The sequence below is a fragment of the Zosterops lateralis genome (assembly GCF_965231275.1).
Source record: "Zosterops lateralis genome assembly, chromosome: 8".
In the NCBI taxonomy this organism is placed as follows: domain Eukaryota; kingdom Metazoa; phylum Chordata; class Aves; order Passeriformes; family Zosteropidae; genus Zosterops; species Zosterops lateralis.
The window spans coordinates 31,997,639-32,013,751 of NC_139768.1; the positions used below are offsets into that span (position 1 = coordinate 31,997,639).

The 16,113-nt window shown below is 49.3% G+C and overlaps 1 protein-coding gene across 1 annotated transcript in view; it reads right to left on the reverse strand.

Moving 5' to 3' along the window:
* Positions 1–5,859, reverse strand: part of SGMS1 (sphingomyelin synthase 1) — an 88,494-nt gene extending 82,635 nt beyond the window's left edge. Inside the window, exon 1 of the mRNA XM_083866890.1 lies at positions 5,771–5,859. The gene's annotated coding sequence lies outside the window, so the exon portion shown is untranslated. The remainder of the gene's footprint in view (positions 1–5,770) is intronic.
* Positions 5,860–16,113: the final 10,254 nt, after the last annotated feature.

Genomic DNA, 16,113 nt, shown 5'->3' on the forward strand with positions numbered 1-16,113 from the left:
GAATGGTTTGGGTGGAAGGGACCTTAAAAGCCAACCCTGCCATGGGCAAGGACACCTTCCACTATCCCACATTGCTCCAATCTCTGTCCAGCCTGGCCTTGGACACTTCCAGGGATGGGGCAGGCACAGTTTTTGTGGAGGAGGACACCCTGGAGTGCTCCCTCAGAGGAGGCCCTGGGAGCAGCTCACCACTGGCGTGACCGAGCAGGAACTCCGGCAGCAATCGCTCTCAAGGCACTTTCAAGGTCTTTTTCATCATCCTAAACGGCAGAGCCATTTTTAAGCCTTTCAAATAGCTTTAAATTAACTTCCCTGACCAAGTTTTCCAGAGCAATATAACCTGGCTATGTAAAATTCCATGCAGGGACACACAGAAGACAAAGAGCAGACCTGAGAGCGCAGGAGACGCTCGATTTAGATGGAGCTGTTTCATTACCATGTAGATTCAGAGCTATTCCTGCAGTTACTGAAGCACTACCCCAGCCCTCCTAGCAAGCAAAAATCCATTTTGTGTACAAATAGGGCTTTTACAGCTTTGGCACAGTGCTCGACTGCAGAGTCAAACTTTTCAATGCCTGATAAGATTTTACTTGAAAGTGGCAGGAGAGCTGATGCCAGGAGCCTGTATGAAATGCCAGCTCAGTGGCAGAAGGTCAAAGCCTGGTATCAGGAGATTTAGTGGAAGTGTTTCCAGACAAACTTCTTAAAAGCACTGTGCTATCTAGGGAGGCACAGATTTACACCTCTTGGAAAGCCAAGGACTGATCTTTATGACTCTTTTCCAATCCAGGGTAACTTCTTCAACGCTTTACCTCACAAAAAGTACAGCAGTAGGGTCTCCTTTCTCTGTGTCTATCCAATCCTTGAGTATTTGGCTGAAGTTAAGATTAACGACCACGCTCCCCCCAGCCCCTCCCAGAACAACAAACTCACAAACTCTCAGGTGCAGAAGTTGCTAATGTCCTGAATAAAAACCCCAGAAGACAGACACGGACCACTGAGTTTAAAGACCAACAGCCCAAACAACTCACCTTCCTCCAGCAGTGCCTAAAACTATGGCTGGAGAAGCAGAAATTTAAATTGAACTGAAAGGCTCTGTGATCTTTACCATTTTTACAGAAGTATTAAGGGTTAAATTGGTGTCAACAATGACCCTGAGCAGACATCAAGCATTAGGACTTTCAACATAGTGGATTTTGCCAGCTGTCACCATGTTGGGACAATAAAACCCCATCAAACCCTGATCTGTCTGCTCAGGGTCTCCCCTTCCATCCACACAAATGCACTGTTGGATTCACTCACAAGAGCAGATTTGCAAGTGCTCCTCCACTTTCCCATTAAAGCATTTCAATTGTCTGACTCTGCCATTTTAACAAAATCAAGAATAAGACTTTAAATTCAATTAGCGGAAATCTCAGTGCTCCCAACATTAAATTTGCAAGTGACATTTAGTGGCATTCAACACACATGGAGCTAAGCTAATACACTAATGGACCAGCAAGGGAAATTGTAAAACACTCCCAATTGCAATGCTCTTTTTTAGCAAAGGAAATTCAAGGAGTAGGCTGCAGTGGACAGGAGGAGATGACAGCTATTAAAAATCCTTCTTAAGGCAAGGCTGCAAAAGCTCTCCTCTCCAGATCCACCTGGTTCAGAGAGAGGCAATTTTAAGGCTCTTTCAGTCCTTAAGACGGGATTTATCCTGGCTTTACTTCTGTTTCTTCCTACTTTTTCTGATGAAGGCTTAGACCATGCAGCCCCACTGTGTATTGTTCCCCAGACACAGAGAGCAGGGATAAAATTCCCAAGCCTTGTCCCACATAGCTAATAAGGATGTGACAGTGCCCACAGCACCCCAAAAAGCCAGTCCAGCAAAGCCACCTGAGGAATTCTGCTATCACACCTGTGCCTCACCCAGCTTGCCAAGGAAGCTGCCAGTTTTCTGCACCAGAAAAACCCAAAGCTACTGGACTTCAGAGATTCCTTGAAGACCTTTTTTTTTTTTTCTTCCCAACTGGTAATATGTTTTGCCTTAATTCCATTTAAACAGAAAAAGCTTCCTTCAAGCAGTTTCAAAATCAGGGAGACAGAAGGCAGACCAGGCTGGGAAGTCAGGGAGAAAAAACTTTGGAGTCATGGCTCTAAGCAGAGGGAGATTTATTTTGCTATGCAGTTAAATCTAAGCAAATTAGCAGAGGCAAAACCTACAGAAGATGCTTTCCCAATAAGATTTATGAGTGGTTTTCTTTGATTATGGATGTGTAATTGGACAGCAGAACAGTACAGCAGCACATGAAGGAAACATCAACAGGACATCTGTCCCACTCTAGATTTGCTCCCCTGATTTTGATGTAACTGTAAAGCCCAGCAACAGCACTAACTGCATTTCTTTAAGAAACATGTTACAGTCTCCAAAATTAAGTTTTCTCTTTCCAGCTCTTGATCAAGTACTATCAGAACAAAGCTCATTTGGGGGGTTTTTTCTCCCCTCAACTACAAGAATATGTTTGATAAGACCAGAAACAATACAGACAAGTATTTTAGAGATGTTTAAATCACAGAATCCCAGATTGGTTTGGGCTGGAAGGCACCTCAAAGACCATCTCTTTCCACCTCACTGCCATGGGCAGGGACACCTTTCACCAAGCCTCACCACAGTTACACCTGGCAGCTTATTAGGATGGATGTTCTTTTGATTCATGAAAAGCCAAAGTAACCTGCACCAAACACTGCCTCTGCTAAGCAGCTTTGTAAAATAATAAAGTGACTGGGATGAAATCATCCCAAAAAGCCCCCAGTAGGTTTCACACACTCCTCAGTCTTCTGCATTTCCCCTGGCATTTTGGGGAAGAAGGGGGACAGGACTTAATTATAATTATAAACTTAATGATGTCACACAACACACTTTGGGAATTCAAGCTGTATTAAAAGCTGGAGATTCCATGCAGAACACCAGCCCTCCAGAGGGCTCCTGCCCCGCTCTATGTGCTCATGCCCTGGGCCCAAAAATCCTCCAATGACACCAAAATCCTTTGGAAAGCACTGACAGTATATAAGAGCTCAGTTTGTGACCATCAGTTCCAAGAAACCTCTAAAAAACTCAGGTTTTTGAGCTCATTTTAAGCTCACCTCCACTTCAGAGTGCTCTCTCCCTGTACAGTTGGCTTTGATGTGCTGCACTTGAATCACGACTGAAATAGCATTCAGGTGCTCTGCTCCACTTCAGCAAAGAACAGCCTGGCCCTACCTGGCTGGGCAGCCTTAGAAATCCTTCCTGCCTGGCACAAATCCCTGCAAACCACCCCAGGAAACAGGGACCTCATGTCACGTCCAACAAAAGCAGCCTTCAGGCCTGTGTGCAACACTCCCTTGCTTTTTGATGATGCTATATGGATTTATTCTATTACTCAAACAGGCCCTTTCCCCAAGAAGGGTCTGGATTATTTTTTGAGCTTTTTTTTTTTTTTTTTTTTTTTTTTTTTTTTTTTTTTTTTCCCCCACAGGATGTCTTGCTGCCCCAATTAAAAAGCCTTTAATTCCACAACCATTCCTTACGGCCAGGCTGAAATTGCTTTTAAACCTGAGTAAGTCCCAGGTCGCCCATATTTAGTGCACCAATTAGCCAATGTTGAGCGATGCAGAGAGGCAGCAACCAAAAGAAGGAAGAATTTCTAAGTCATCATCACCCACAGTGCATGGGTTCAGTTCTAGGGAACTCAAGAATTATATTAAAGAATTAAAAGTAACACCTATTCAAGCTTGATGAGTGTTGAGAGAAGCAGTGAGATGCACAGAAAACAACAAATCATTGCCTTTGAATCATTAACTCTGCGCAGTCAAATAACATCCATAGGCCCTCCAAGTCCTGAAAATCATCCACCTACTTAGATTTATTAAATTTGTGTCACATTAAAAGCTAATTAACATAAGAGACACTGTTCCCAGATTGATAATGTGGAAGGAGAAAGAAACTTAATAATTCGAGAATCGCCATTTGTTGCACAAATCACAAACACAGTTTAAAGGCATCTGAGCTGAATTTAGCTCTGCTGCACATGCCCAAAAACTCAGAAAAATCACAGCAATCTCTCTGGATTTAGAGGGGGGGTTATTACCCATATTGTAAAAGCAGCCTTTACCTTTTGTCTGCCACCAACCAGGGGGACAAACTCTGAACAACTTTACAAAACTGGAGCCATTTTAACACCCACAAAATACTACACAAAACAAACCAGAACACAACTCCAATACAACATCCACTCCCCAAAGGAACACAGCCAAGCCCAAACCCACCAAGATCCACAGCACCACTTCCACTGACTTCAGCCAGGTGTTTTGCACTGGTTCTCAGCTGGGCATGGAAGCCAACAAGAAAAGCATTTTCAGCCACGTGGACCTGGGAGAAGGGAGTCTGAAGGCATCACTGCAAATCCTGCTGTCACACCAGGATGCACCATCAGCCAAAGTGACACGAGGACGTTCATCGACATCTCGGTGCTGCTCTGCTAGGAGAGGCTGCCTGCATCAGCAAGCTTCAGCAGCACCATGTCAATACGGCAGAGCTCCCATTTTTTACAAATAATAATCTTTTTCTCTCTCTTTCCCATCTTCTCTCCGTGTATTTATGGTGCCTTGAAGGCACTGAGGCACTCTTTAATGAGGTTTTCACACAAGACAGAATAAATTAGAAAGCTTGATCAAAACGGGGCCTCCAGGAGGAACACAGTACAAAGACAGCCCCATGCTTTATGCACCCTGAAAAAATCCAAATACTGCAGCCGGGCAATCAGCAAGCCATTCCACGAGCAAACAGGGAGCACACCCTCCTGCCAGGGTGCCCGTGGTGGCGAGGTCTCTCCTTTTCACCCCCATCCTGCCCCCCAGCCCTTTCGTCCCCAAAAAGGGGACAAAGCCATCACCCCCTTTCCACCCCACAAACCTCAGCCCCAGCAAGGCAGCACAGCCCCAACATCACCGCGATGGGATGGGATGGGATGGGATGGGATGGGATGGATCTGCTCCCACCCACGGAAGATGCCTCCAGCCTCCTTTGGAGCAGGGAGCACCCTGCCTTCACATCCCAGCACGGGAAAACTGAAGCCTGAGGGCTTCAGTGAAGGCTGAGGGGACCAGGCTCACTCCCACACTCCCACCTGAGCTAAGGGGACCAGATGTCCCCACAGAGCCTCTGAGGCAGGGAGGACCAGAGCCACCACTCCAACACCCCGGGGAGGAGGGGACAGACCTGACCAGGCTGAGGGGACAGAGCCTCTCCTGGCCTGAAGGGGCTGCAACCCTCGAGCCGGGGGCCCAGAGCTCCCTGCAGCCCCCCGAGCTGGGGGTCCCGAACCGCCCTGGCACCCCTGGCTGCAGCCCCCCTAAGTGAGGATGGATGGAGAGCTCCCCCGGGCAGAGCACGGAGCTCCCGGGGGCTCCCGCGGCCGCAGCCCCCGGGCCGGGGCTGGCAGAGCTCCGCAGGGCTGAGGGACCGCGCCTTCCCGGCGCGCCGGGGCCGAGGGGCCGGATCCGCCCGTGCCGCGGGACCGCAGCTCCGCCAGAGCCCCGAGCCGGGCAGCCCCGAGCCCCCCTGGAGCCTCCGGTGCTGCGGGGGCCGGAGCTCCCCTCGCATCCCCCGGGGCTGCGGGGCCGCCGCCGGGATGAGGAGCCGGACCCCCGGGGGCACGTCCCCGCTGTCACCGCCGCCGTCCCGTCCCGCCGCCACCCCCGGGCCTGCGCCGAGCCGGAGGCCGCCGGGTCGCCGCTCACTCACCGTGCGGAGCCGCGGCTGGGTGCGGGCCGGGCGGGTCCCCGGGCGGTGCGGCGGCTCCAGCCCGCTGCCCGTGCCCCGTTTCCAGTGGCCCGTTCCCGTGTCCCGGGTCCCGTGCGGCGGCCGCGGGCGGGGCGGGGGCTCCGCGCGACACGTGACCGCCGTGTCATCCCGGCCGCCATCTTGTGCCGTGCCTCCTGCCGGGGCGCGCTGCGCCTCAGCCTTCCTAGTCCCATTCCTATTCCTATTCCCATTCCTGTTCCCATGTCCGGAGGGATCCGCAGCCCCCCGCTGCCCAGCACAGCCTGGGGCGCGCAGGGGAGCCCGCTGCTCGCTGTGTTTTACAGAATCCCAGGATCCCTGAGGCTGGAAAATCCCTCCCAGCCCAGGGAGCCCCAGCTGTGCCCAATGCCCACCTTGTCCCCAGCCCAGAGCACTGAGTGCCACCTCCAGCCCTTCCTTGGACACCTCCAGCCATGGGCACTCCAAACCTCCCTGGGCAGCCCCTGCCAAGGCCTCAGCACCCTTTCCATGGGCAAATTCCTGCTGCTGTCCAAGCTGAGCCTCCCCTGGCACAGCTTGAGGCCCTTTCCCCTTGTCCTGTCCCTGTTCCCTGGCAGCAGAGCCCGACCCCCCCCGGCTGTCCCCTCCTGTCAGGGACTTGTGCAGAGCCACAAGGTCCCCCCTGAGCCTCCTTTTCTCCAGGCTGAGCCCCTTTCCCAGCTCCCTCAGCCTCTCCTGGGGCTCCAGCCCCTTCCCCAGCTCCCTTCCCTTCCCTGGACACGCTCCAGCCCCTCAAAGTCCTTGCTGGACTGGGGACCCAGAACTGGACACAGTCCTCAATGTATGGCCTCAAAGAAGCCACCCCAAACCCTTCCGAGCATACGCAGTGCCCCCAAAATATTAAATTCCACCATCAGTGTAGCTTGCTCAGAGCAGCTGAGGTGTAGCAGGGTGTGAGTTCTCCTAAATCCATCTGGCACCTTTCCAGTACCTAAAGGAAACCTACAAGAAAGAAGGTGAAGGGACTTCTTAGAAGAGCAGGCAGTGTCAGGACAAGGGGGAATGGCTTCCCACTGCCAGAGGGCAGGGTTAGATGGGATACTGGGTAGAATTCCATTGTGATCCTGGACTGGGATGAACACATCCTGTCCCAAGATCCCCAAAACCAGAGTGCAGGGTGTTGGAGAAAACTCTGCTATCTGCCTTTATTTCGCCCTGCAGGAGCTCTACTGGCCATTGGGCTTCAGTTCTCTGTCAGCCCTGGAGATGTGAGAAGTCAGTTGTTACTAGTAAAATCTCAGTTAAAATAAACTCACAGGGCAATTTAGCTTAGGGGCAACCCCTGGGTGTCACCATCTCCAGGTAGAAAGAGGCTCAAACTTTGCTCCGTGAGCACTAAAGCCCATTTCAAACCTTGCACTTCACAAATTGTGAGTTCTAATACAAAACTGGGTTTTTTTCCTTGCCAAAAGGTCAAAATCATTTCCTGGTGCCCAGAGAGGGGTTTCTGCATGTGCTGAGCCTGGCTGCCTGCAGGGCTGTTCACCAGCGTGGGAAGATCTGCAAGGTCTGATTAAAACTTTTCCTATATTTCAGGCATTTTTCCAGCCAGGAGATTGTGGAGATAGCAGAGCCACACATCCACCTCCCCTTCTCCCAGGCATGGGAGGATGATAACACACATGGGAGGGACTGGATGTACCGGTGTGTCTGAGCAAAAGATAGTTTGGCTGACCTTGGTACATAAACAAAACAAAATCTGAAAAAAATCCCTTGTGACTTATCCTGATCAACAAGTGATTGCAGACATTACCCAAGAAAAATTAGTAATTAAGCTGGAATAAATAGTAATTTCTGCACTGTGACAGGTGGAACACAGTGGTGTCCTGGGCCTCCGTAAAGAGCTATTGGATCCTGCACTTTCTAAAAATCGAGTTGAGCCATTCTGAGAGGAAATTGTGTAATAAAACTCGAATTTAAAGCCAGCTTGGAAGTTATTTAAAGGTCTGCTGTGACCTGCAGCTCCTCACATATTTTCATCAGCGCCAGTGAAAAGTGGACAAGTTTTGTTTGACCTCAGGATCCAAGCAACAGTTTTCACCCTGTGCAAATTGTTTGGTGGTTAGGAGGGGAAATGCAGATGGAAGAGAATGGCTCTGGAGAAATCCAGGATAGTGGTGCTGAGGACACCAGATGCCAACAGCTTTGATTCTCTGGTCCCTGAGGAGGGATTTTGTTTGTTAGTAGATCTAACACTGGCAGCTCTGTTCTGGTTTTTCCCAGGCTGATCAGGCTGGCTTGCATGAGCCTGGTTGCACCAGGAAGAGTTTAGGAATAGGGAAGGCTTGTGGGGGTGCTGGTGCATCTCCCTTGGGGCAGTAGAGCCTTTGGAGGGCTTGGCAATCCCAGTTCCAATTTATCTTTCCATTTTCTCCCCTTGTGCAATGCCATCAGGACAGGGACGTTCCTTAAGGAGGTCCGTGCTTTTAGGCAGGGCTCTGTTTCCTTCCGGACTATCGTTTCTCTCCATCCCATCTCACTAATGCTCTAATAGGATTAATGTTGTTGACACTTCCCTCGGGGTAGTCGTACAATAAATCCCCCCTTTCCGGGGTTGTTCCCCCAGGATGGGCATTTTCCGGCAGATAATATGAACCTGAAGCCTGTGCAAATTGGTTCCCTGGGAGCCTGACCTCTCTGTTGGGAATGACAAAGGGCCATCCAAGAGGCTTAAGAATAGCTGTCCCGGGCTGCTGCCTGGGCTTAATCCTGCTGAGCCACTTCTCTTCTTGAAAACAGCTTTTCCTGCCCGCCTACAACCAACTCCCAAGTGTGGGGGAAATTCCAAGAGTGTGCCGGCACCAAGGCCAGGTTGGACAGGGATAGTGGAAGGTGTCCCTGCCCATGGATGAGCTCAAGTGGGGCTTTCTCCTGCTGGAGCTTTGAATAAATTGATTAATCAGAATCAATGTGAATGGATCAACAGTGAAATGTTACTAGGTCACAATCATTAGGCATTGATCAATAATCCATAAATTAATGATGCTCCACTGGAAGAGATGTTTTTATTTAGAAAGGTATATTGGCTATTACCACACTGACACTTTATTAATGAACTAATATTAAACTAACTTCAGTAAAATTTCAACTATCTTCATCTTACCTCACTCACTCCTTTGAGGGCAGCAACAACCCTGTACCCATCATTTATGCCATCACTTGATGACATCGTTTCCTCACTGATGGTATTTATGACATCATTTCTGTGGGTTGCATCATTTATTTAGTGCCTTTATCCACGACACCATTTACACCAAACAGCCTCATCCACTCAGTGTCTTTGCAATGTCATTTTGATGTCGTTTTGACCCCTTATGACATCATTAATTCAGCAACTTTACACCAAACCTTGTTGTTTGATGGGGTTGGACTGACACTGATGGTTTTAAAAGCCTTAGAGATAGAAACAGCCAGAGAGGTCGTTGCTCCAGATGTGTAGAGTCCCACAGGGCTTTGTTCCTGTCCCCTGATGGTAGCAAGGACTGTTCAGAACAAGGCAGCAGAGCAAAAAATCAGAATTAAATCCATGGTGAATGGAGTCGAGCAAAGAGCAAAGTGAATCCACATGCTGTGTCTTTAAGGAACTGCGGGGCAGGGCTGCTAGCTGCAGTACAAATGGGAAAAGAGGCCAAAATCCCTGTTTTCAAAAGATGCAGGAGATTCCGATTCAGCTACTTTATTATTCCAGCAGTGATTAATGGTGAGGTGGCGTCATCCTCTCTGATCAGGGATATTAAGCAGTGATGGGTTGCAGACAAACAGCATTATAAATGCAAGAATTGTTTCAGATCATTAGGAAAATACATAAACTCATTTCTTTAATTAATCTGGCTTTAATGGCTGATTGCTTCTGATTAAAATAGCACGTGTCTGGGGGAAATGCGTCAAAATTGGAAGTAAAAGGAGAAACTCTTAATGGAGGGAAGGTGAAACAACATTCCCTCACTTAAACAGAAGAGAAAAATGAAAAAGAAGTGTGGAAGATGGTCAAAGAAGGGAGACAAAACAATTCCAAGGGGAAAGCAACCCAGCAGTTCTCCAGATGGATTTTCCAGAGGCACAGGCTGTCACTGCCTTGCTGGAACATCCCTCTGGAAGTGGAGTGTTCTGGCTGGGCTGGGCACTGCTCTGCTCAGGGTCCTGGGGACTGGACATGTCCCTGGGCTTCAGGACTAGAAACAGGACAGCCCAGGGCACCACCATTCCGTGCCTTCAGTGGATCCATACAGCATTTCCTTTAGTGCCATGCCAGTCATTTCCCATGGGATAATGAAAGGGTGACAGAGGATCCCGAAAACCGGCTGTGGGATAAAAGCTGCAGCTCCCACTGGGCTGGAGATGATGAGTAGGATGGAGCTGATGATTCCAGGTGCCCCACTGCAGATATCCCCGCTCCCGGCCCCTTCAGCGAGCGACGCTTCTCCAGCATCCCAGGAAGTTTTCACCTCCCTCTTTCCCTTGCTGCTAACGGAGTTTGCTTCTCCTCTTAGGGAAAACAGCCATTTCCAGAAAGTGCTGTATTGCCTGAGAATGGCTGCTCCCAGGCTCATCAAATCCCTCACCCCTTTCCTCCCCCGTCTCTGGCTCCGGCGCTGCCCCCTCTCCCGTCTGCTCCCGACCGGGCTTGTCAAAACCCGCCAGGCGTTCCCGGGCTGGCGCTGCTCCTCAGCGCCCGTCCATGGAGCAGGGTGTTGTTAACAGCCCCCTTTAACACCAGCAGTGCTTTGCAGCCCTCTTGCTGAGTCAGCAGCAGGAGCCTGGCTGAGGAGGGCACGGTGCCACCCTCTCCGTGTCGGAGGGTCACAGGCGCTACGAGGTGACAGGGACAGCAGAGTTACAGCAGCAGCTCCACGGGGCCATTATCTCTGTGCTCGTGCTGTGTTTGGCAGGAGTTTGGATCTGATTTGCTTCGAAATTCCTACCAAAACAACACCTGCAACCTGGTGCTGCAGCCCTTTGGTTTTTCCCACGATGCCAGTGCTGCTCATTCCAAAAGCTTTTTTTGCCCCCCCCTTTACATGAACTGTGACTAAATAAACGTTGAAGTGGATGTGGATCATTGCTGTGCTGCATGTCTCGACCTGCCTGTTTCCTTGGAAAAACCTATGCTTATCCCCAAAAGGGTTTTCCAGACACACCAGCAGGGCTCAGCTGAGCCTGGACCCGAGCTGGCTCTGCTGCATCCTCCTCCCTGCAGACGGAGCCTGCGTGCTCGGGCAGGTCCAGCAGCCCAAAAGGCATTAATTATGGAGTCATTAAAACTCAGTTACCTCTCCAAGCAGGAGTTAGGAGCAGAAAGCCTTGCTCTGGGAAATCAGCAGCACCAAGGTAGGATTTTAGCACTGCTGTGCCTCTGCAGTGACTCAGGGAAGCCTGATTAGCTCCAGGCTTTCAAGAGAGATTACCTTGTGGATGCTCCCTATATTCACTTTGTCAGCAGGTTTATTCTGCAAGCAACATGCTGAAATCCTGGGAAAACAGAAGGGAATGGCTTTGCCAGTGCTCAGGGCTGAGCTTACAGCAGGGCAGAGGCTGGGAAGAGGCAGATTTCCTGAGGCAAGGGGTTAACAGTGAATTTGTAAGAATAAGAATTGTTTCCTCGGGGCTGGCTGGGGCTTCCCCTGATGCAGCTGTGCCCTTCTGAGCAGAGCCCATCCCAAGTGACCCCAAGATGTCTCTCTGCAGAAGGAGAGGCCATTGGATTCCCCTTTGCCTCCTCCTCCTCTCTGGCTGTGACATCCTGGCTCTCATAGCCTCTCCTTGTTTTCCCTGGCTGCCACCCACCCCTTCCAGGGTGTCCCCAGCTCGCTTTGCTTTGGAGATGCCTCGCAGCCCCAGACTGGTCCCAGTGCCCAGCCATGGCCTCCCCAGTGCAGAACAGGAGGAAATGCCTCCCCTTAACCTGGTGTGAAGGTGACAAACAGGATGATGCCTCCAGATCATCTTCAACTCACCTACTTTGGAGACCCAGGAAAACCCCCTGGCTGTCCCCTGTGCCAGGCCACTGAGCTGCAGACCGTGTCACCTCCCTGGTGCCCAAGGGGCAGGAGCACAAGGATACCTGGGGGCTCCCAGTGAAGCTCTGTGTGGTTTTCTGCTGAGCGCAGAGATGTTGCAGTCATCAGTGGCAGCTCTCCTTCCTGCTCAGTCTCAGGATCCCCTCCCGGAGACTTTCATATCACACCCTCTATTTGTCCTTCACCTCATGTGATTTTGGGAGCTGCCATTACCAAAAATCGGTTTAGGGATTCTGTGCTCCTGTTGTGCTGGCACCTGGGGAGGGCACGAGCTTCATTCCCAAGCTGGATTTTCTCGGTTTTCCCTGTAGGGGCAGCAGTTGCCTTTCAAGCCAGCCTAAAGGAAGAAAAATATCTGTATTTTAAAAACGAGCTCCTGTTCCCAGCGAATGCAGCTCCGGTAACAGGACTAAGGTCAGAGTGAGCCTCTGCTAAGTGGATTTAGCAGTTATCATGTTCAACTCAGTGCCTAAAGCTGCCTAGTGATTTGTGCCCTGTGTCCCCAAGCCAACTCCATTCCTCAAATTACCATAAGGTCTATAAATCAAGCCTATTTTGATAATCATGATGACGATAATAATAATAATAACAATAATAATAATGATAATAATAAAATATAATATAGTTGTCCTGATCGAGTGGAGGCAGTAGTCTTGCCCTGGAGTGGAGATCTCCAGAGGTCCCTTCCCAACAGTGCTGCTGCTGTAGATGTGGGCTCGATAATTTTCTGAGCCTGAGAATTGCTGAGCTCTTCCCAAGGGAAACTTTTCAACAGTTTTCTTTTTCCCAAAACAACCTTGTGTAAACAATATTCCTTTCCCATCACAACAGGTGTTGTTTGCTATTTCTGTTACTGAGCCAATGGGAGAAGTGTCAGTCCTATGGACCAATAACGTGCCTTTAGCATATCATGTTTAAAAGGGCTAAATGAATTGTAAAATAAACCTTCTGATTTTCTACTGCCTCCTGACTGGAGTCAAGCATCTTTATTTCATGTCCTATTATGACAGCTGTTGTGCATCAGGTGAGGGAAATTAAGGATATGGTATTAGGGCAAGGTTCTTTCCCCAGAGGGTGCTGGCACTGCCCAGGCTCCCCAGGGAATGGGCACAGCACCAGGGCTGCCAGAGCTCCCAGAGCACTTGAACACTGCTCCCAAGGATGCACAGGGTGGGATTGTTGGAGTGTCTGTGCAGGGTCAGAAGCTGGGCTTGATGATCCCTTTGGGTCCCTTCCAACTCTGGGTATTTTTTGATTCTGTCCTTAAAACAGAATAAATCTGTCTGGATCCTCTCATCCTTTCAAGGAAACATCAGATAAAACAGGTGGATATCCTCTTACCAGCTTGATAAATACATAGAATCAAATAAACCTTGAGGGCATCGGGTCCTCCATGTGAAGACAAGCATCAGGCATTTGCCCACCTTTGGGGCTTCTAGAGTTTTCCCTGCAACAGCCTCTGGACACAATAATCTGGTGCTGTTTTTAGGAAGAAAGAGAGACAAGGGGAGAAGCCGATGATAAGGTTCTCATTTTGATGGCAAATATGGTAACTTGAAGATTTAATACCAAAGTCCAAGTGGAGCTAGAGTAAATTACTTGAGTGGGACTGCAAAATAGTATAAGCTATAGAAAATGAAACAACATAGAAAATGATACAATGTCCTCACTCTTGCTGAGCCTGGCCCCCTTCAGCATGGCCACACAATTTATAAGTGTAAAAGAATGCCATTTCCACCTCTGCTAAAGAAAGAAAAGGCAGCTCAAAGTAGCTCGGTGGCTCAGGCATCGCTGGGGCTCAGACCTCCCTCTCCCGGGCCCTGGGTGCCTTTGAGAGGAGCGGATGGCAGAGTGTGTGTGGGAAGAAGGCGGGAGGTGGAGCGGCTCCCATCAAATCCAGCGGGAGTTTTGTGTGCAGCACAATCCCATTAGCGGTGTTATTCACGGGTCACGGCCCGAGGGCTGAGGGTTGAATGTGTTTGTTCTGCAAACTGGGCTCATATTGTCAGGAGCATAAAAGAGGATGTGTAACGTGTGTTTGGCCTCTGTTTGGAGATCACAGCAGAGAATGTTTCCTTGAAATTGTATTAGCTCAGATCCAATTTTAGGGTAACTTCTAGCTAGGAAAAGCTTCCATGTCATTAGTAACAACCAACATCTTTTTAATGTTTAATACATCAGAAATCAGAACAGAAAAAGCTTTGCTCTTGCTTTGGAATGAGACAGCTGGAACAAAATGAAAGTCTGAAGCCCCTTGAGTCAGCCGAGGCTTGGGCTTTGTCCTGGAGGGTGTTGTGACACCCAGGTGACCTGGCAGGCAGCACAGGGAGAGGCTGCCCTGAGCTTTTTGGATAAAAATGCAGATTGTGGAGGTGGCATTGTGAGGAGTCACCCAAAGCTCAGGTTAGCACAGCAGCCTCACCCTAAAATAAGCTGTAAGTGGCTGAAACTGCTCTCATTAGATGGGCTGTGCTGGAGCCCAGATTTGGAGCTGGGAATTGTCACAGGGCTGTATCAAATGTCCCTGCCAGTGTGGTGGCTTCACTGTCAGCCTGCCTGGCCATCATTCCCTTTGTTGCTCTCGCTTTTCTGGTGGCATTGCTGTTGTCTGTTGCCCCTGCTCTGGCTGGAAACAATCCTTTCTGCAGCAGCAATTTGATTTCCATGCTCAACCATCACTGGGTGTGATTACCACCACTGTAGGAGCACCCTTGGTGCAAGGAGGATTTATTAGACATGATTAATAAGCAGAAATAGTTTATCTGGTGTCACCCAGTATCCCATGTCCTTCAGAGCTCAGTCTTGTGCACCAGGAGTTGCAAATGTCCTTCAATGCCTGTTTAAATACACAGCAGCAATAACCCAGGACTGATAGTAATAGTCCTGAACAGAGCACTAAACCAGGGGAAAGCTGGTTCCAGCTGAGTGTGGCGTGGTATTTTTGATGCAGAAAGGGAGAATAATTCCTGTTGGGTACGTACATGAATGCAGATGTGATTTGGATGGCAGGAACAGGACGTTTAGAAATGGAAATCTCATTATCCTGACAGTAATTCGGGACTATTACAGGGAAGCTCAGGGTCTTTAATCAGTAACACTGTATTAGCATAACAGAGTTAATGGTGATAAAGTAAAAGATACTGATTAAAGAACATTCTTCTCCACCAAAGATCTGCTATCCACTGTATCCAAACACATCAGTGGGCCAAATCCTGCCTTTGATTTGCTGAAGCCTTCTCCCCAAGCCAAGGGGAGCATCGGTGGGTTTGCCTCCCGCCCTGATCTGTTTGGCAGCAGCAGTCACATACACACATACATACATACATATATCTATGTGTGGGTGTGGTGTCTGTTATCTTAGAAAGGTTCTTCTCTGGCTTCTTTCAAACCCTACTGATGCTGAGGTGACAAGAGCTTTATTATCTCCCTGCCCTGGGGGCTGTTGTGCAAGTGCAGTTCCCATAGGAATGGGCATGAGGAGTCGGATGTGGAGGCCCACATGGAACACAGAGCTGCTGCAGCAGGACACTCCCGGTGCCACAGGGCTTCTCACAGCTTCTCTGGGTATTTAACAGCCCATGGTTATCTCCAGCTAAAAATACCGTGCTCTAAGGCCTTGGAAGAATTAGCTGGCTTCCCTGAGCAGGGAGAAGCACTGACTTTCTGTGTCAGTTCAAAGTTATTCCCGGGAATGAATTAGCCCTTGTTCCAACCACATGTGCTGGAATGGGCTCCCTGACTCTGCTGCTGCCTCAGCAGCCAAATGCCAAGGTGCATCAGGAGTCAGAAAGTCTCCAGGAGGAGATCTCCGACCCTGCTGGTGGGATCAAGCTTTTGCAAAGTATGTTTTCTTTGTGCAGAATATCTGGGGGTTTAAAATCATAATGGTGATAGTTTCTAATGCAACCAGCATTGTTCCCGGTTAAATAAACTCTGAGGAACACCCCTGTTCATTAGCAGGAAGATTTATAATGACTACAGAAGCTGCAAAAGGATATTCAGGCTGCCATCGGCAGCTTTTGTAGGACCAGAAAAGGCAGGGCAGGATCCTTAAACACAGCCCATTAAACACACAGACCACAAGTGTTTTGTTCTGTGTCTATTTAAATCAGAGTAAAAATACACCAACAGAGGGAACAGATTGGCTTTTAAAATATTCCATGAGATAAACAACAGCTTTGTCTAAGTCCAACTGAATAAATTTTACCTTATGAGAAGTTAAAGCAGTCTTGGAGGTCAGGGGAAATGTTAAGGGCAGCACAAGCT